Source organism: Phascolarctos cinereus, unplaced genomic scaffold, assembly GCF_003287225.1.
Source record: "Phascolarctos cinereus isolate Bilbo 61053 unplaced genomic scaffold, phaCin_HiC Scaffold_4;HRSCAF=312, whole genome shotgun sequence".
Taxonomy (NCBI): domain Eukaryota; kingdom Metazoa; phylum Chordata; class Mammalia; order Diprotodontia; family Phascolarctidae; genus Phascolarctos; species Phascolarctos cinereus.
In genome coordinates, this window is record NW_027555847.1 from 727,602,881 (window position 1) to 727,623,322 (window position 20,442).

At 38.7% G+C, this 20,442-nt stretch overlaps 1 pseudogene; it reads left to right on the top strand.

Moving 5' to 3' along the window:
* The first annotated feature begins 1,558 nt into the window (after positions 1-1,558).
* Positions 1,559-20,442, top strand: part of LOC110202551 (vomeronasal type-2 receptor 26-like) — a 38,319-nt pseudogene continuing 19,435 nt past the window's right edge.

Here is a 20,442-nt window from a genome sequence, read left to right on the forward strand (position 1 = left end):
ACCCCTGTCCAAGGCCCTCTAACTTCACATTGATTTCCCTTGCCTGGAAGCCAGCTACAGCTTTTCACTGATTTTTGCTATAAGTTTTGAACCCTGAATTTCCCTTCTACACAATACAGAAGTGGACATTGGTTTGGAGAGGAACCATTGTAAGAGGTGAAATATACTTATGATTTTCTCCAAATAAATCAATAATGTAATAGATAATGTCAAATTTATGATCAGGCAGATCTGAATTTGAATCTTTTTTCAGACACATATGAGCTGCGAGATCCTAATCAAAGCATTGGACTTTCCTCTAACCTGTTCCCTCATTAGCAAAATGGTGCTAATAATAATACCCATCTCACAGGGTAGTTGTGAGAATCAAATTTGATAATATATGTAAAATGCTTTATAAATCTTAATGCATCACATAAATGCAAGCCAGTAATATTAGAGGATTAAGTTACTTATTAATAAAATGGCCTTAAGCAAGCTATTTTCTGTTAGATTTCTAATCTCTAAAAAGCACATGTTAGATTAATTTGGTTTTATCTTCTTTCATTCTAAATCCCATGATCTTAGGACTGTGGAGAAAACTGTGCATTCCCAGAGCATGTCAGTATGCCAAGATGTGAGGTTATGGGGGGGTCAGTAAAGCTGAGAATTGTAGATGGTGATTCTTTTCAGGCACAAGTTGGACTCTCTGATGTTCCATTTTTCTTCTGAGTCTCTGTGATTCTATGATACAGAGCATCAAGGGAGGCAGGACTTGTGAGTTCATCCTAGGACAAGATGGATCCTGGCTCAGAAGTCAGTGGATGTCACAGCCATGAGTCCTGTAAAGTCTCAGCCCAGCTGCCCTCTGAAACTTTTTGTCTTGTCTGTTCTCATCAAACTCTCCCTAATGCTGCATCTACCAGCTTCAGGATTCTGCAGCCCCCTGAGTGACACAGGGATACACAAGCCCCTCCATGAGGGCTCCTGTGTAATATTGTCTGTTGGTAACAGGGTCAGAGATTCCAAAACATGTTTTTCCACTTGTGTTTTTGCCTTAGATGCAGGGACACAGCTGCAGATGCCTGAGGAAAGAATGGAATCTAAAACTCCTCACGGACCTTCACGTCTCTGTGGACACCACTGTCAGTGACTAACCAGAAGATCACTGACAGACAGAATATAGTTGAGGGGCCAAGGAAGCCTGATAATCACCCCCTTGGTCTTACATTATTGTCCTTGTCCTTGACATGGGCACAGCTAATGTCCTCTTGTGTTTCCTCAGGTGTGGAGGGAGGACTTGACCTGGCCATCTTCCCCAGAACAAGACATTACATCTCTAGGAGTTTTCTCAGCAGAACAAGCCTAGAATGTTTGACTTTGCTGTAGTTTGGGCAGCCCCTTGGCTCTTCCCAGGCCTGAGACTTCATCTAATGTTAACAATATGTGGTCTCTTGTTCAGAGAAAGATTTCTCTGTTGTTTTCTGTCTTGCTTCTTTCCCTGCTGCTGAAGCTTCCAGCCTCTGAGAACAGGACAGAGAAGCCAGTGTGCTTCCCCCAAATCAGCCCCAGCCATGTCAGAAATGGGGATCTCATGATTGGGACTTTTGCCCCCTTGTATTCAGTTGAAGTAAGCAGTGTCATAAGAGCAGGACTCTTTGGAAGTAGACTTGACAAGGACTGTCGGAATTATAAGTAAGTGCCTGCCTGCCTGTGCCTCTGAGAGAGCTGATAATTACAGAGGTCTTTATGGAAGGGGCAGGCAGGAAGGGGGGCCCTTGCTTGCTGATGTGAGAGGTTCTTCTACTTTCTCTTCTCTGAATTTCCTTGGTCATGGTGATTTTTCCATTCATCTGATATGCTTTCAGAGCTAAAGAGTGAAAGGATTAGAGGACAGACTCCGTCTGTCTCCCTGGCTGTCATCTGTCTCCTCTCACTGATCTTGAGGCAGTGGAGATATCGGGACCTTTGTCTTTGCTCACATGGTGAACAACTCTAGTAAGCAGAAGAGCCCACTCTCTAGCAATGAAACCTCCAATATAAATGTAAACAACGAGTATCTTTACTGTAGAAATTGGATTTAGACCTAAACACACAAACACACACACGCACACACACACACACACACACACACACACACACACACACACACACACTCACACAGATTCCTTCCAGTGATATCCCTGCCCAATTTCACTGCAAGGCCCCTGCAACCCATAGACCTGACAAGGGATTTGCAGGGACAGTTTTGGGAGATGAAGAATGGGACAGGGAAGATAACAATTTGGACCTCCTCTGTTTGTGTCTGTGTCTGTGCATTCCTGTTGCTTTTGAGTTTTTTCTCTATTTTACATTCCCTTTGGGCCTTTCTTTTCTCTCCTCCATATTTTTAATCTCAATTGGTCTATAGTAAGGAAATATTTTAATATTTGCTTATATTTCTTGAATATTTTAAGGTATTCCCAGTTCTTTTCTATTCTTTGATTGTTCACCACGAACACCGAATAGACTGCAGTTGGCAAGAGATGGGTAAGCATACTCTCACCCTATGCACAGAATTGGGTAAAAAGGCCATTCTGAACCAAATTTCCTTCTTTCTTTCTATGTAACCTTTGCCAGACTTTTCCTTGAGAACAGTGTTTGTTCATGCGGACAGGAGAATTGGGTTCTTTTCTCTCTTATTCTAATTATAGCCAATGTGAATGAAGAAAGAATGGAAAAAGAGTTTCAAATTCTCAGAAAACAGGCAGCTAATAAAGGGAAAGTTAGTTTGGCTGTTAATAATAGATGAAATGAGAAGGCCTGAAGATTCCTTTGTGTTTGCCTGCCACCTGGAATACAGTTCTGAATTACCTTAAAAATGAAAGTTAATGGAGAAACATTTCTGGATTGTAAGCATGTTGAAGCATATGGACATGAACGTTTGATCTGCTTGGCTCTGAGTCTGGGGCTCATTGGTTAAATTCTTGATAGTAATTTACTTTTTTTTTGGCTTTCCTCTGTCCCTACCATAAAACGGAAATGGTGAGAAGATAATTGGGCACAGTGAACCCTCCAAGTCTTGACCCTAATTCATTTAGATAACACCTGCTAGAAAATTGTATGAGTACAAATTTGGAATGCTTCCTATTCCTCAAACATGTTACTTTGCACTTGGCAACTGATTTCTCTCTTCTGGAGACATTCATTTTCACCCATGAAAATCACCATCATTCCAGGGTTATGATTTACTTCATGAAGTTTTCTGCTCTTAGCAAGGTGCCTCCCCCTGCTCAGACTTCCTAACTCTCTCTATACCAGTCACAGAACATAGGGAATTTCCCATAGTCTTTTATTACCCATCTGTGGGCCTGTTAAGCTTTGCTATATGCTGACATTCTGGGTATATGAGATGTTTGGATAAGTTATGGGAACATACCTTTGTCAGGTATCGTCCTAACACAGAGTCAGGAACATCCAGAATACCACCCAGGAAAGACAGCAGTACTCTTTATCTCTCATTTTTATTGCTGGAGAAAAGTTATGCTGTGCTGGATAAGATGCCTAGACACAGGAAAAGGAGGGGCCTGTGGCACTGAGGCACCAGGCTTTCAATTCGTTCCTTGTTCTCTGTTTTCCCTGAGTCAGAAAACTTGGGAAAGAGGTGTAGGTACTGAATTGTTAGTCACACATGCTTCCCAGAAGACAGCTCTGCAAGGATTGGCATGCCTGGAAGGCCCAGCACCATTGGAAAGAACCAAAAGGAAGCAGAAATAGTGAAACTATAAGAGCATCAAGAGGATGCTCACAAAGGAACAGAGTGAGAAATGGAGGCACACTTCAGGCTTCTGGGGTCTTTGATAGAGTTAGTTCCTGAGGAACATAAGAAGGGATAGAGTTATATAGGTTTATTATCTGGGATGAGCAAAATTGGTCTTTGGGAGCAGAGACTATGGGAGCTCGTACCTGGGTGTGGGCCACAGTTCAGGACTAGTGCTGTCTATAGCTCAGTGGGGGCAGTGGGAATTGGGAGCAGTTGATATTCAAACACAGCCTCCAAAAGAGAGTATGGCTTTTTGCAGTCACTTCTGGTCTTACTCTTGAAGGATGATTGGTGAGGATTATTCTTATTTTTTTTAACTTCCCAGGACCATTTTATTTATCTCTTACAGCAAGCTACTGTATTCATTATAAGAAATGTTATAGTGCAGACCCCTTGTGAGAACATATTAGATTAGATGACTTCTAGGTTGTTTTCAAAATCTCAAACTCTGTAATTCTGAAATGGTAAGTGTTCATTATATCTTTGCTAAATGCATGAAAGCATTAGTGAGTGAGTGATTCCATGACTGAATGAGTGAGTGGCTCTGGCAGGCAGAGCTGAATAGGAACTCAAAGAAAATATCCCTCAATATTCCAATCACAAGAGGGAAACAATATAGAAACAAAGGAGGCAGCTTTTCATTCACTGAAAATGAGCTACAGGCCTTAAGTTTAACTCACATAGGGCTGGAACAGTGTCCTTCTGTAAATTAATCCCTTTTACAGGCTTTGTAAGTGGTTTCTGATTCTCTCCCTTTTAGGTGGCTATATAAAAATTACCAACAAGCCCTGACCCTAATGTTTGCTGTAGAGGAGATCAACAGGGTCCCTAACCTATTGCCCAACCTTACCCTGGGATTTCACCTCTACAACACCCACCACAGTGATAAGAAGACCTTGGAGAGCTCCCTGCAGTGGCTGTCAGGGCAGGGCCAGCTCATCCCTAACTACAGTTGCTGGGGGCAGCACGAGCCTGTAGCTGTTATGGGAGGAGCCACGTCAGCTCTGTCTGTCCATATGGGGACCCTGCTGGAGCTCTACAAGTATCCACAGGTGGGTGATAGTGACCCTGTCTCTTTCTGAGGTTTCATCAGACCCTTGAGAGGCAGTGGAGTCAGCTCAAGTTAAAAAACCTACTTCTGTTACATAGTGGCTGTCTGACCCTGGCTGAGTCCCTTAATCTCTCATTATTCTAAGGAACTCTCAGAGACTATACATTTCAGAGAAGATGAAAACTTGGATTGGTAGAAGTTGTATCTTGCCTAGAAATTCCTACCACAATGACTCTATCAGTACAATTTTGAAAACTTGCACATGGGAGAGAGTGGGCCTGCCCTTGAGCACTGCACCCCCTTTACTATCAAAGACATAGTCAGTGTCAACTTCTATCACTGAAGTAATCCTAGAGATTGTGCAGGCCTAACTTTCCATTAACCAGAAAAAGTCCCTGAGCACAGGGGGATGAAATATCTTCCCCAAAGTCTCAAATAACACTGATGGGTGAACTGGGACTACAACCTACATGTGTTTCATACTTGTTCATTGCTTTAAGCACTACGTCATATCATCTGTGTTTCACCCTTATGTGATATATTGTCTGTGAATATTATTGTCAGTTTTCTTTTCCCAAAGGATACTTTTTTCAATAAAAGGAATACTGAGCATTGGTGTGGAAAGTGCAGGTTCTAGGCAACAATGATGAGAATGTCTTTTAATTATCGGAAAAGGGAATCGAAGGGCACCTTAATGAGATGACCTACTCCCTAAAAAAAGAAGAGCTTACTAATACAAATTTCCACTCTCCCTCACACTACTAAATGCATGACAATATGAATGTCTGAAGTCATAGAGGTGATTATGCTTCTCAAAGTCTATTTTGGCTTTCATTTCAAAGACCAATCACTGCAACATTGCCTCTAGGCTGCTGTGAAAGATTGTGATTCACCCTTAACTCTCACAGCAAAATTAAAGTTTTCTATTAATACTCTCAAATGCTTCCCTGACTTGGAGAAATCTACTTAGTCATGGATAGGGAAAGAGATGAAAGAAACTTTTTTATTTCTACACTGAATGCATGATGGGTATTTAAAAAAGACTGAAACAGTGTTAGTGTTAAATTTGAAAATTTTGAAGCCTATTTAATGAAGAGAAATGTAAGGAACTTTCAGAAGTACACAAATAACCCAATGGAGTTATTGAGGTAGATGCAGCCATGACACAGTTTGCATTGATTATTTTCCAAAACTTTATCATCATCTTCTGCAAATATAGTTGGCCACCGGCAACTATCAGAGGTCTTATAGCTTTCAAAGTTAATATTTATTTACAATGTTAGTTTTGTATGAATTTTTTTCCTGGCTGTGTTCACTTCATTTGAAATTAGTTGATACAAATCTTTCCAGGTGTCTCTGAATCCAGCTCTCATTTTTTTTGTTACTAAACAATGATATCCCAATGCATTTATACACAACAGCATACTTACAGCAATTTGCTAATTAGTTGTAATTTTCCTACATTCAATAACTTCAATATGACTAAAAAAGCTGCTCTAAGTGCTTACAAACATATGGGACTTTTTTCTCTTTCCTTGCTTTATTTAGTTGAAGTGGGACTGTTGGAATTTTGTTTTCTCTCTATTGCCACTTCCAGACTCTCCCTCTCCTTCCATTACTCAGCAAACTCTTTTCCTTTGGAGAGTTTGAAAGTTCCTTTGAAAGTTCACTCAATCAACATTTCCCTTCAATCAAGACTCTAATCTATGCTATCTACTGACTTCCAGGACATACTCCTTCCTCAATGAATTCAGTGCCTAATTCAGTCTCCCTTTTCTACTCAACTCCCATTGTAGATGACATTGGAAAATATACTAATATTCCCTCATTCTACGTTCTCATTTCCAGTGATATATTCCTTCATCTCACCTCAGCTACACACACAGAGGGTCACAGAATTCACCATGCCATCCGTCAAAAATGTTCCATTTCTATGTTCATAAACTTAGAAATCCAATTATTGTGTCACAATCTATTGTGATTCTGCAACTCTCTCTACAAAATTTCTTCACCTTTGTCCTCATCTAAAATCCCTGTAGCCTAAGTTCATGCCATGTCATTGCCCCGCCATGATGTACACTACTACCTTCTCCATATTGAACCCAACATGAACCATTTCAACTCTCTACTGTTCTCTTGAATCCCTTACTCCCTATCAACAATGTTGCCCTGATATGCACCAGTCCTATATTACTCTCACCATCCCCTGGCTTCACTCTTTTTCACACACTGCTGAAAGAAGCTGGAGAAAATCATGCAAACATGTTGAATAGATCCAATTGGATACAATTTTCATTACATAATCTAAATGTGGCCCTCACCACAGCAAGGCAAATTTTTTTGTATTCTCTGTCTTATTTACACCTTCCCACCACCAGCTGATGTACAAAGTCTCTCACCACAGTGACTTTCCAAAGCTCTTAACACCTTAAACTTTCCCTGGCTCCCCTTTCTCCCAACTCTTTCAACTGAGAAATTTGCTTTATATTAAATGAATGAGGCCATTTGCTGAGATCTCTCTCTTACCCTCTGGTCTATCTGTAAATGACAGATATAAGAATACATGCCAACATTTGAAATATATAGCTAAAGCAATCCTTAGAGGAAAAATGATACCTCTGAATCATTTCTTCAATGAATGAGAAAGAGAGACAGGCAGACAACAGAGACAGAAAGACAGAAACAGAGAGAGAGACAGAGACAGAGAGAGTGAGAGTGTACAAATCATAGAAAGCATTTCAATGAATTAGGTATGCACACACACACACACACACACACACACACACACACACAACAATACACAGGCACCTTGGTGGTGCAGAGAATAGAGTACTGCGCCTAAAGTCAGGAAGTCTCATCTTCTGGAATTCAAATCTGGCCTTAGACACTCACTAGCTGTGCATGGCACTTAACCCTTTTTCCTGCAGTTCCTCCTCTGTGAAATGAACTGGAGAAGGAAATGGCAAATCATTCCAATGTCTTTCCCAAGAAAACCCCAAATGGAGTCACAAAGAGTCAAAAATGACTGAAACAATGGACCAACAAAATACATACATATACATATATGTATCTTTATCTCTCTATCTGAATGCCCAGTTCATTAATCTGTTTTCTCTTTCTCTTTTTTTTTTTGTTGTTGAAGAAATTACACAGAGGTACAGAATTTTCTTTAAGGTTTGTTTTATCTATATCTTATAAATATCGGTATATTGTCTTATTTTTGTCATTACCTTTAATTACATTTTGTATGGTATCTAAAATTTCTTCATTGACCCAGGAAATGCATAAAATGAAGTTACGTAGTCACAAAATATTTTTTCTTTCATTTTAATAAAATTTAATTTTTCCCAATTATATTTAAGTAATAATTTTCACAATATATTAATAATCCATAAATAATTCTTATTTTCATAATATATTTTATTATATTATAATATATTTTATTATATATTATATTATTAATGATATAACACATTATAATATATCATATTATTTATTATATCCTGATAATTTTCATAATACATAAATACTTAATAAATAATTCCTATTTTAAAATTTTGAATTCCAAATTTTCTCCCTCCCTCCTTATCCTCTCCCTAAAATGGCAAGCAATTTGTTATAGGTTATATATGTGCAATCATGTGCCACCTATTTCCATAGCAGTCATGCTGTGAAAGCAGAAATAGTCCAAAAGAAAAGAACCATAAAAGATAAAGTGAAAACAGTATGCTTTGATCCACATTCAGATTCCACCAGTTCTTTCTCTGGATGTGGATAGCATTTTCCACTGTGAGTCCTTTGGAATTGTCTTGGATCATTGTGTTGCTGAGAAGAGCGAAGTCATTCATAGTTGATCGTAGCACAATGTGGATGATATTGTATATAATGTTCTCCTGGCTCTTCTCACTTCACTCAGCATCAGTCCATATAAGTCTTTCCAGGTTTTTCTGAAATCTGCCTTCTCATCATTTCTTATAGCTGAATAGTATTCCATCATATTGATTTACTACAATTTGTTCGGCCATTCTTCAGTTGATAGATGGGCATCTCCTCAATTTCTAATTCTTTCCCACCATAGAATCTATAGTAATTAGTAGAATTTATAGTAGTAAATATTTTCGTACATCTAAGTCCTTTTCCCTTTTTTTATGATCTCTTTGGAGTATAGACCTAGTGGTGGGATTGCTGGTTCAAAGAGTATGTGTAATTTTACAGACCTTTGGGCATAGTTATAAACTGCTCTCCAGAATAGTTGGATCAGGGGGAAGCTAGGTGGCACAATGGATACACCTCTAACCTTGCAGTCAAGAGGATCTGAGTTCAAATTCAACCACAGACACCTGATACTTACTAGCTGTGTGACACTGGGCAAGTCACAACCCCAACTGTCTCACCACAAACAAAACAAAACAAAAACAGAATAGTTGGATTAGCTCACAACTCCACCAATACTGCATTATTGTCTCAATTTTCAGACGTCCTCTCCAACATATATTATTTTCTTTTTCAATAATATTAGCCAACTAGATAACATAAGAATATTTTATTTTCCCCCAGTTAACATGTAAAACAAATTTTAACCCTTTCTTTAGTTTTGAGTTTCAAATTCTATCCCTCTACCCATCTTCTCCTCTCTCCCAGAGATGGCAAACAATTTAATATAGGTTATACATGTGCAATCATTTCTTCCTTCCTTCCTTCCTTCCTTCCTTCCTTTCTTTCTTTCTTTCTTTCTTTTTCTCTTTCTTTCTTTCTTTCTTTCTTTCTTTCTTTTCTTTCTTTCTTTCTTTCTTTCTTTCCAAGTCTTCTTTGACAAAATGAATAATATTGGAAATGTTTTAAATGATTCTGCTCACTTCACTTTGTATCAGTTCATGAAGTCTTTCCACATTTTTCTCATATCATCCTGCTTCTCATTTCTTATACCACAATAATATTTCATTACAATCATTTACCATAACTTGTTCAGCTATTCCCAGGTCGATGCACATCCCCTCAATTTTTAATGCTTAGACACAACAAAAAGAGACGTTACATTTTTTTTGTACAAATACATTTTCCCCCTCATCCATTTTAAATTTCTCTTTGGGATACAGATCTAGTAGTGGTATTGCTGGGTTAAAGGGTATGTATAATGTTATAGCCCTTTGAGCATAGTTCTAGATTGGTCTCCAGAATGGCTTTAATTTCTTTCTCTGAAAACTGCCTATTCATAACCTTTGACCTTATCAGTTGGGAAATGACACATGTTCTAATAAATTTGCTTCATTTCTCTTTATATTTGAGAAATTTCCTGCAATTGGAGATCACGTTGTCACAAGCCTTTCACTCGGTTCTTTGGGGAGGTAGACAAGCTTGTAGACTGGACTAATTTTGCTTGCAAAACCTATGCCAGATTCACAGTGCTCCCCTTCACTATGGCCACTCCAGAAAAAAAAAATGTATCTAGCTGTTACTTCTGCAAGCTGGTCTTCATTTGCCAGCCTTATTTCACCCAGGACTGCTATTTTCATATGATACCTGCCGAGGTATCTCTCTCAATAAGAGGTATTTGTCTTTCATGTCTACTATGTTTCATATTGTCCATAGATGTGCACATATTCCATGTACCAATAGCAAGTGGAAACACCTTCACAAAAGTTTTTGTACATTTTCTTTTGTTTAGACCACAGAATGGGATCCCCACCTGCCATGGTAATTAGGCCAGAGTTAGGTTAGGGCAGGAGTGGGGAACCTGCAGCCTTGAGGACACATGTGACCTTCTAGATCATTTTGGATTCAGTCAGCAGGCTATCCTTAAGTATTTAGAAGCCCACATGTGGCCTCAAGGCCACAGGTTACCCATCCCAAGGTTAGGTGAAGCAGACAATTTTTAGGCAACCTTTTCTGCCCCCTTCCTCATGCCAATACGTGAACAGAGCAGTTCTTCTAAGAGGCTACTCAGACACCCAAGGGACTGCTGAATTGGACACCCCCTTCAGTCTAGTCAGATGACCACACTATGCCCTGGGCCACTTGTGGACATGGTTGTAACTACTGCTCCCATTCTATCCACAGCTATTGGTTCATCATTTGCTTATCAGCACAGGATTTTGAGGCAGGCAAAAATGGTAAAAATGGTATGAGTTATATCTTGTGCTTAAGTTGGATATATCTGAGACAATTATTTTAGGTCCTCAGCACCACTTTTTTTTCCCAGTCATCAGATAAGACAAATATCAAGATGACTGGTGATGTCAGAGGATGTAGTGGATGACCTTGGTGTCTTTGATGGCTAATCAAACTCTGAGCACTCCCCATAGCCTTCATGCCCCATTACAACAAATTATTTCCATCTACCTATTGCACTAGGAGAAATCTTCACATGTTTAGGCTGGACATCCCTGTAACTTATTGAAAGGTTTGAGACAATTTTAGTTACTATCAATCTGGTTTAACTTCTCTGTAGAAATGGTTTACCAAGGTGTGGCCACTGGGCATGCTGCAGTTTCTTGGAGCCAAAGGTGAAAGTTAGGTGAAACAGGCAGACACCAAAGTTGGAAAGCAGCCATGAAAAGGGCTCAGCAGCCCTCACAGCAGAGGTGCTAGTCTTCCCTGAATACACCTAAACCCCTTCCTTTAAATATGGCTTTGGCTGTATTCCATAAATTTTAGTTTTTTATTTCATTATTGTCATTCTCCTTAATGTAATTAATAATTGTATCTATGGTTTATTCTTTGACTCATTGTTTAGGATTAGATTACTTTCCACTTAAATTGTAATATCTCTTTTCACTGTGCTTCATTGAAGGTAATTTTTATTGCATTATGATCTGAAAGGGATCTATTTAATATTTATGCTTTTCTCCATTTGGTTGTGAAGTTTTATTCTTTCATACATGCCCAATTTTTGTGTAGGTGCCATGTAACATTGCAAAAAAGTTTTAGACCTTTCTATCCCTATTCCATTTTCTCCAGACGTTTGTCATATAAAACATTTCTCAAATTCTATTCACCTCCCTAAATTCTTGTTTGTTTAATTTGTGGTTAGATTTATCTAGTTCTGGGAGGGGAAAGTTGAGGTCCTCAGTAGTATAGTTTTATTGTCTTTTTCCTCCTGTAACTCACTGAGCTTCTCTTTTAAGAATTTGGATGCTATCCTACTTGGCGTATATATGTTTAGTATTCACATTACTTCATTGTCTATGGTACCTTTGAGGAAGATGCAGTTTCCTTCCTTATCTCTTTTAATTGGATCTATTTTGGCTTTTGCTTTGGCTGAGATCAGGCTTGCTACCCCTGCTGTTTTTACTTTAGCTGAGGCATAATAGATCCTGCTCTAGCACTTTACCTTTATTCTGTGTGTGCCTCCCTTGCATCAAGGGTGTTTCCTGTAAACAACGTATTGTAAGATTCGGTGTTTTAATCCACTCTGCTATCTGCTTCTGTTTTGTGGGAGAGGTCATTCCATTCATATTCACAGCCATAATTACTAACTGTGTATTTCTGTCCTTTCTATTTTTTCCTCCTGTTTATGCTTCTCTCTCCTTTCACCTGTTTCCTCCTTGTCACTGCTTTTCTTCTAACCACTGCCTCCTCCAATCTACCCTCTCTTCTGTCAGTTCCTTCTGCCTTTACTTAACCCCATCCCATCCTAATTCCCAGTAGGGCAAGATAGATTTCTATCTCCAACTGATTGTCCCAGTTATTTCCTCTTTGAACCAATTGTAATGAGAGTAGGGTTGAAGTGATGTCCACTTCACTCTCCTATCTTCTCCTCCACTGTAATAAGGTTTTTGCACCTCTTCATGTGAGATAATTTATCACATTCTATCTTCCCTTACCCTCTTCATCCAGTGCAGTCTTCTTTTTCCCTCCTTAATTTTTTTATATCATCACATTACAGTAATCTCACACTCATACTGCCTGTCTTTGTATCCACCTTCTAATTGTCCTTACAGTGATAAAGTTGTTAAGAGTTACAAATATCTAGGAATATAAACAGTTTAACCTGATTGAATCTCTTATATTCTCTATTGTTTCTTTTCTTTTTATCTTTTATGTTTCTCTTAGTTGTTGTATTTGAATATCAACTTTTAAAATTTAGTTCTGGTCTTTTCATTAGGACTACTCGAAAGTCCCCTATTTTGTTGTATGTCCATTTTTTTTTCCTCCTGGTAGATTATACTCAGTTTTGCTGGGTGTGTGATTCTTGGTTGTAATCCTAACTTCTTTGTCCTTTGTAATATCATATTCCAAGCCATTTGGTTCTATAATGGAGAAGCTGCTAAATTCTCTGCAATCCTGACTCTGCCTCCAAGATATTCTTTTTTAAGATTTTAAATTTTTTAAATGTTTATTTTTAATATGTGGAGTGAAATTAGCATTTCCATAGCATAGTACAACAAAAAGGTGATTGCACAGGAAACTGCAAGCCTACTATGCACAACTTGCTATTTCTTTCACATATACAACAAAATTATCATGTAAATTTCTTTTTTTTCTTTCCTCTGCCACCCCTGTCCCAGAGAGAGCTACCAGTAGGCCCAAAGTGGTACATATATACGTAAAATTATTCTACATATACTTTTCTCTTGATTACAAATAGCATCTTTCTTGTTTAGCCATTCTCCAATTGATGGGCATCCCTGCAACTTCCAATTCTTCGCCACTGCAAAGAGAGCTGCTACAAACATTTTTAAATGTACAGGTTCTTTTTCTTTTCTCCTCATTATCTTTGGAAATGGACCAAGTATCGGTATTGCTGGGTCAAAGGGTATGGGTAGTTTAATAACTCTTTGGGCATACTTCCAGATTGCTCTCCAAAATGATTGGATCAGTTCACAGTTCCACTGACAATGAAATACTCCAAATTTTTCCACATCCCCTCCAACATTTCTCACTTTCCCCTTCTATCATTTAAGCTACTCTGGTAGGTATAACTTGATATCTCTTATTGTTTTAATTTGCATTTCTCTAATAAAAAATGATCTAAGCATTATTTCATATGACTATAAATTCTTTTGATTTCTTCATTGGAAAGCTGTCTATTTATATCCTTTATCAATTGGGAGATGACTCATGTTCTTATGGATTTGACAAAGTTGTTTATATACTTTAGATGTCAGACCTTTATCTGATAAACTGTCTATAAAATTTCCCCCCAGTTTTCTGCTTGCCTTCTGATCTTGCCTACATTTGTTTTATTTGTACCAACCCTTTTTAATTTAATATAACAAAAACCATCCATTTTACACCTAACTTTCCTTTCTATTTCTTATTTATTCATAAATCATTCACCTATCCATAAATCTGACAAATAATAGGCTTCATATTCTTTTAAGATTCTTGTAAAATCTCTCTTTATATCTAAGTCATGTATCCATTTTGATGTTACCTAGGTAAATGGCATGAGATATTGGCATCTGCTCTCTTATTTTTACTGATTATTTTCTTTCTCAGCCTGTCTTTTCACCCTATTCCAGTTACCTTGTCCTCTCCCCTTACCCTTTTGTTCTTTATTTTACCCTGCCCTCTAAAAATCCCTCCCTTACCTATTCACTCTCCCCTATTTTTAATCTATACACCCTTTTAAAAATCCCTTCCCCCACCCAATCCTTCCGTTTTCTTACCTTTCTGGATGTTCAGAAGACTTCTAAACTTCTTCAGAGGTATATCTTGTTATCTCTTCACCCAGATGACAGTAAGGTTCTAATATTACCAGCCCCCCCCACCTGCTTTCTCTCTATTATAATATCATATCCAGTTTTGGGGGGGTTTTTGTGATCAGTACTTTCAGGTCATCTTTCAATTTTTATATTGTCTCTCCTTGATCTGTTCTCCAGATCAGTTGTTTTTCTACTGAGGTGTTTCAAATTCTCTTTTCTTTTTTCCTAGTCTTATTCTGTCTTGGTGTCTTTTATGTCATTTGATTCCACTTGCCCAATTTTAGTTTTCAGGGAGGTTTTTTTGTCCTTAAGATTTTGTATCTCCTTTACTAAGTTATTAACTTTTCACAATTTTCTTGAATTGCTTTTCCCCCCCTAGTTTTTCTCATTCTCTCTTGTTTGATTTTTGAATTCCTTTTTAAGGTCTTTCAGGATGCCTTTTTGGCCTTGTAATGAATCGATGCTACTCTCTGGGGTAGGAGTGGCTTTTTTATTTAACCTCACTACCTTCCTCTGAATATGAACCCAGATCTTCTTGGCACCAAAGTTGCTATGAATGGTCAGGTTCTTTTTCCTTTGCTTGCTCATTTTTATTTTCAATTTGTCTTATTTTTATTTTTAGCAGCTTAATATTACTATTTTCAAGTTTTATCACAGGTTGTGTGTAATGTTGCCCTAGGCCTCAGGTTCTTCTTTCTGCTGTTTTCTGAATTCTGTCTGGGAGCTCAATCTCTGAGACTCCTGTCTTACTCCTCTAAGCCCAGCCAAGTGGTTTCAAAAAAGTTCTTGCTCCCTGCTGCATTAATTGGATGTGTGCTTATTCCTCCTCCCATAGCCACAGCCGGGGGTTGTCTGGTAGGAAGTGCTAGGCCTGCCTCCCAAAAACATCAGAGGTTCCTTTGGTCTTCCTTCATGTGGTTTCTCCTGTTCCTTAGATGAAAGTTCCTGAAGTGAAATTGAAAGATGTGAAAGTTGAGGCAAAATTTCCTAAGGCCTAGTCTGCTTCCCTCAGGGCCTAGTGTTTGTTGATTCAGTGGAGTCATCCTAGCGCTGTCTACACTTCACTCAGGCCAAACCTCAGCCCTTGGAGTCTTCTCTGAGGTCCTCTCAAGATGTCTTAGGAGGACAACTGTTTTACCCCTTTATTTTTGCTGCTCTATGCTCATTCTATGGCAATTTTCTGTCTGTGGAGGAGATCTGGAGAGCCTGAAAATTTCTGACCTACTCTGACATCTTCTCTGAATGCAGTCCATGGTATTCAAACTGTTTCTTTCTGGATGCTTGCACCAATTTCTCTGGAATTTGGCTATGCTATTCCTGGGAGTTTGCATTTTGGGATTTCTTTCAGGTGGTGATCAGCAGATTCTTTCAATTTCTATTTTGCCTTCTGGTTCTAGGATAGCAGGGCAATTTTCCTTGGTAATTTATTGAAATATTATGTCCAGGCTCTTCTTTGGATTATGGCTTTCAAGTAGTCCAATAATTCTTAAAATATGTCTCCTATATTTGTTTCCCAGGTCAGTTGTTCTTCCAATGAGAAATTTAACATTTTTTAAACTTTTTTTTTATTCTTTTGATTTTTTGAAGCTGTTTCTTGATATCTCTTGGAATCATTAGCTTCTACTTGCCCAATTCTAATTTTTAAGCAATTATTTTCTTCACTGAGCTTTTGTAACTTCATTTCCATTTGGCCAAATCTATTTTTAAAGACATTATGTCTTTAAAAATTCAGTGAATTTTTGTTTCTCTTTTGCCATTTCTTTGTGTTTCTTTTTATCAAGCTGTTGACTCTTTTCCCTGATTTTCTTGCATTACTCTCATTTCTTTTCCCAATTTTTCTTCTACTCTCTTATTTGGTTTTTTCAAATACTTTTAAAACTTTTCTAGGATTTCTTTTTGGGCCTGGTACGAATTCACATATTTCTTTAAGGCCTCACCATAGTAACTATAGTCATTATTTTTTTTTTTGGAGGTTTTTTGTTGTTGTTTTGCTAATTATTTTATGCCAATTTTATGACTTTGTACTTTTATGTAAGAGTTAGCCTCTGTCCCTCCTCTGTCCCAAGTTCCTTGAGCCAGGTCTTGGGACCTTGCTACTGGCTTTCACTGGGTCTCAGGGCTTAGCTACTGGCTTGCACTGGAGGGGGACCTCCCTGCTGGTTTGTACTAGGGATGGGGCCTTCCTATTGGCCTGCTTTGGGGTTGGGTCTTTCTGCTAGCCTTTTCCAGGGTTGGGACCTCAATGCGGTTTGCTATGGAGGTGAAGCCTTGTTACTCACTGGACTCCACGGGCAGGGTATTGCTGTTGGCCATCCCCAGGGTGGGGTTTTGCTGATGGTCTATACTAGGGATGGGGGGCATTGCTGTGCTTCTGGTTTGGGAATACTGGCTTGATTTTGGGCTTCTGGCTAGCATGGAGGTGCGGCCTCACTAGTGGATTGCTCTAGGGCTCAGTGCCTAGCTACAGGTCCCCTGGGGTATGACCTGCCACTGTTGCTTGTCTGCTGTTCTCCCCATTTCACTGTCTTTTCCTCCCTATAATTAGCATACATATATTTTAAAGTCAACAAACTTTAATCAAGAAACTACCGTGTGTCAGGCATAATGCTTAGTGCTAAGGATTCAAAGAAAATTTTAAGAAAATGGTCTTGCTCTCAACGATTTCACTAGATAATGGGTTGGGCATGCAAACAATTATGGATAAGTAGAATGTGGAGAATATAAATTGGAGATGGTCTCAGAGGGAAGGCACTTGCATCAATATGGACTTGAAGAGTCATCTGGGAAAAGGTGAGATTTTAGCTAGGACTTGAAGGAAATCAAGGAAGTCAGACAATGGAAATAATTAGAGAGAACGTTCCAGAAATAATAACAACAGTAACAACTTCTTTTTCTCCTCCTACTCTTCCTCCTCCTTCTCCATCATTCCAATGATGCTTTTTCCCCTACTTGACCAGCTTCACAAGTCATTTGTTCCTAACATCGGATCACTTAATATTTCATTTTTTCAATCTTTGTATTGTTTGCTAATATTTTTTGCTTTCAGTGTCATTGACTGCTCTAATTTACTTTTCATGGAGACTTACTTGGATAGGGAATGCCATTTTCTTTTCTAAGCTCTTTTTTTTTCTTTAATTTCTTTTCCCAATGTTTTAATTTCTTTTATTTTTTTTAAAACTATTTCATTAGTTCTAGATGCTTTTTGTGGTCTGTGGGGAAATCTTCCCCCCATCCTGCTCTGTATAACTTTTTTTTTTGCAGTTGTTAGGGAGTTAATGTCTCTTTAATTTGGAGTCTCTCTGCACCACCAATAATTTTAATACTGCATAATGTTTTCTTTGATTCACTCATCTCTCCAGTCTTAGTTTTTTAATTGAGCATTATATAAAAGACAACACTTTTCCACTGTATACATATAGAAAGAGTGGTCAGCTCTGATTTATTTTCACTAATTCTCCCAAGTTCTTCTGCTGAGCTTGACTTCCTCAGATTAGACAGCCTTATAAAATTATTAGGTCTGTAACAGTTATTACTCTCTCCTTCATAACTAAATTATTGTTTATATGCTTATCAACTTACATGCTTTGTCTCTCCAATAGAAATTTGAGGATGGGGACATTTTATAATTTATTTTCTTGTATCCCAGGTACAAAGACTAAATAGGCAGTTAAGACATAGCTTTAGTTTGGTTTTCTTCCTAGAAACTTCATGGATCACAAAGTCCAACCTCACAGTGAGTAAAGCAATGGATCAATTAACAATCACTAATTAAATGCATACTATGTTCCTCTGATTATGTTATGGTTTGAGGAAACAATGACAAACTCTGCCCATAAGACAGAGACAATATAAACATATGTGTGTTCATATTGTCTCTCTCATATATATGAATATAGAGATAGAAATATACATATGTACATACACACATGGATGTGTATTTGTATATGTACATGTGTGTCTTACACACTCACACATACACACACAATAGATTTGAGTATATATGGTAGGAAAGATGCAGCAACTCGGACAGTTTAGTAAAGAAAACCATGAAAGGTGGGGTGCTGGGTATTTAGGGAAGATTAATGCCACTATTTTGAAAGCTGTGAGACCTTTCCAGGGCTGCTTTCCACCTCTGGTGTCCAACTGATCACCCAATTGTCACCTGTGGCTCCAAGACACTGTAGTATGTATAGCGCCCACAACCTATTCAATTCTTTCAGCGGAAAGGCTAAACCAGGTTAAGGATACCTGAGGGACATTAAATCCATCAGTAAGTTAGGGGGATGTCTGCCCCAAGCACTCCACCACATCCTTTGTGGAACAGGTGGATGTGACCAATTTGTTGCAATGGTCCATGAAGGAGATGGAAGCAGGCACTATGGAGTGCCTAGAGCTTGGTTATACATTGAAGATGCCAAGGTCACCCACTGCATCTGCAGATAACAACAATTGACTTCATTTTTTCTTGCCACTGGATTGTGATGACTCTGGAAGAGAAAATGAGGCCAATGACTTCAAACAACTCTGTCTCACTTAAACCCAGTTTATACATGAGTCAAAACATGAACCCATACTATTTTACAATTTTTACCTAACTCAAAGTCCTGTGTTGAAGCAACCGTTGCAAAAACAATGGGAGCTGTAGTCACAACCATTCATATAGGTGACCTAGGGCAGAGGGTGGTCATCTCACTGGACTGAAGCAGCAGCGGGACTCTGTAGTCCCTTGGGTGTCTGAGCAGTCTGAAGGACTGCCTTGCTCACCTCTAGGCATGAGGAAGGGACTAGAAAAGGAGACATAAAAATTGTCTGCTTCACCTAACCTAACCCTGGCCTGCGTACCATGGCAGACCTTCACCTCTGGTCTAAATAGAATAAACACACACACACACACACACACACACACACACACACACAAACATACACATAAACATATACACAAACTTTTGTCAATATGATTCTACTAACCATTGGTAGATGGAATGTGTGCACACTCACAGACAACATGAAATCCAGTAGACATGAAAGATGAACAGCTCTTGTTGAGAGAGAACTCAGCAGGTGTCCCATCCAAATAGCAGCCCTGAGTGAAATAAGGCTGGCAAATGAAGGTTAGCTTACCAAAGTCAATACACATCTGGCCTCACTGATGAGGAGTGCCATAAATCTGGCATGGGTTTTGCAATGGAAACTAATCTAGTGAGCAAGCTTGTACGCCTCATCAAAAAAGTGAACGTCAGGCTCATGACAATGCAGTTACCACTTGTAGCAAAGTGTCACACCATCATCGTCAGCGTCTAATGGTCCCATGATGAACCCTGATGAGATCAAAGAAAAAAAAATATGAAGACCAGGTGACCTTCAGATAATCTTGTAATTCTGGGTGACTTTAAGGGCAGAGTAAGCATACACTATCAGACATGGCAAGGATGTCCCTGAAATTAATAGAGTCAAAATGAGCAACAGCCACGGTCACAATACTTTGACCCCAACATAGGGATGTTATTTGGGTCCTCTTGGAGCATGAAGGGCAAGAGCCAAAACCACCAGAATAAGGCTGCATTTGGCTTCAGCCTTGATGAAAACAAGAGAACCTAAGAGGCAGAGGTGAAAGGACAGAACATCTCAACTAGGGTGACAGCCACTGCAAAAGCCCAGAGATTGGAGATGGAATGTCACGTATGAGGAACAGAAAAGTCAGCTTGGTTGAACTTTCTTGTGCATGAAGGAAGTTATCTGTAAAAATTCTGGAGAAGTAGGGAGGGACAAAGTTGAGAAGGTGTTTAAATGCCAAGAGATGTCTTAATACATGATCCTAGGGTAAAGAGTGAGACATGAGTTCATTGAACGAGAATGACATGTTCACAATGTGCTTCAGGAAATTAACTTTGGCAAGTGAAGCAAGGATACATCAGAGTGGGAGAAAGGTGAGACAGAGATAAATTAGAAGATGATTGTGCTGG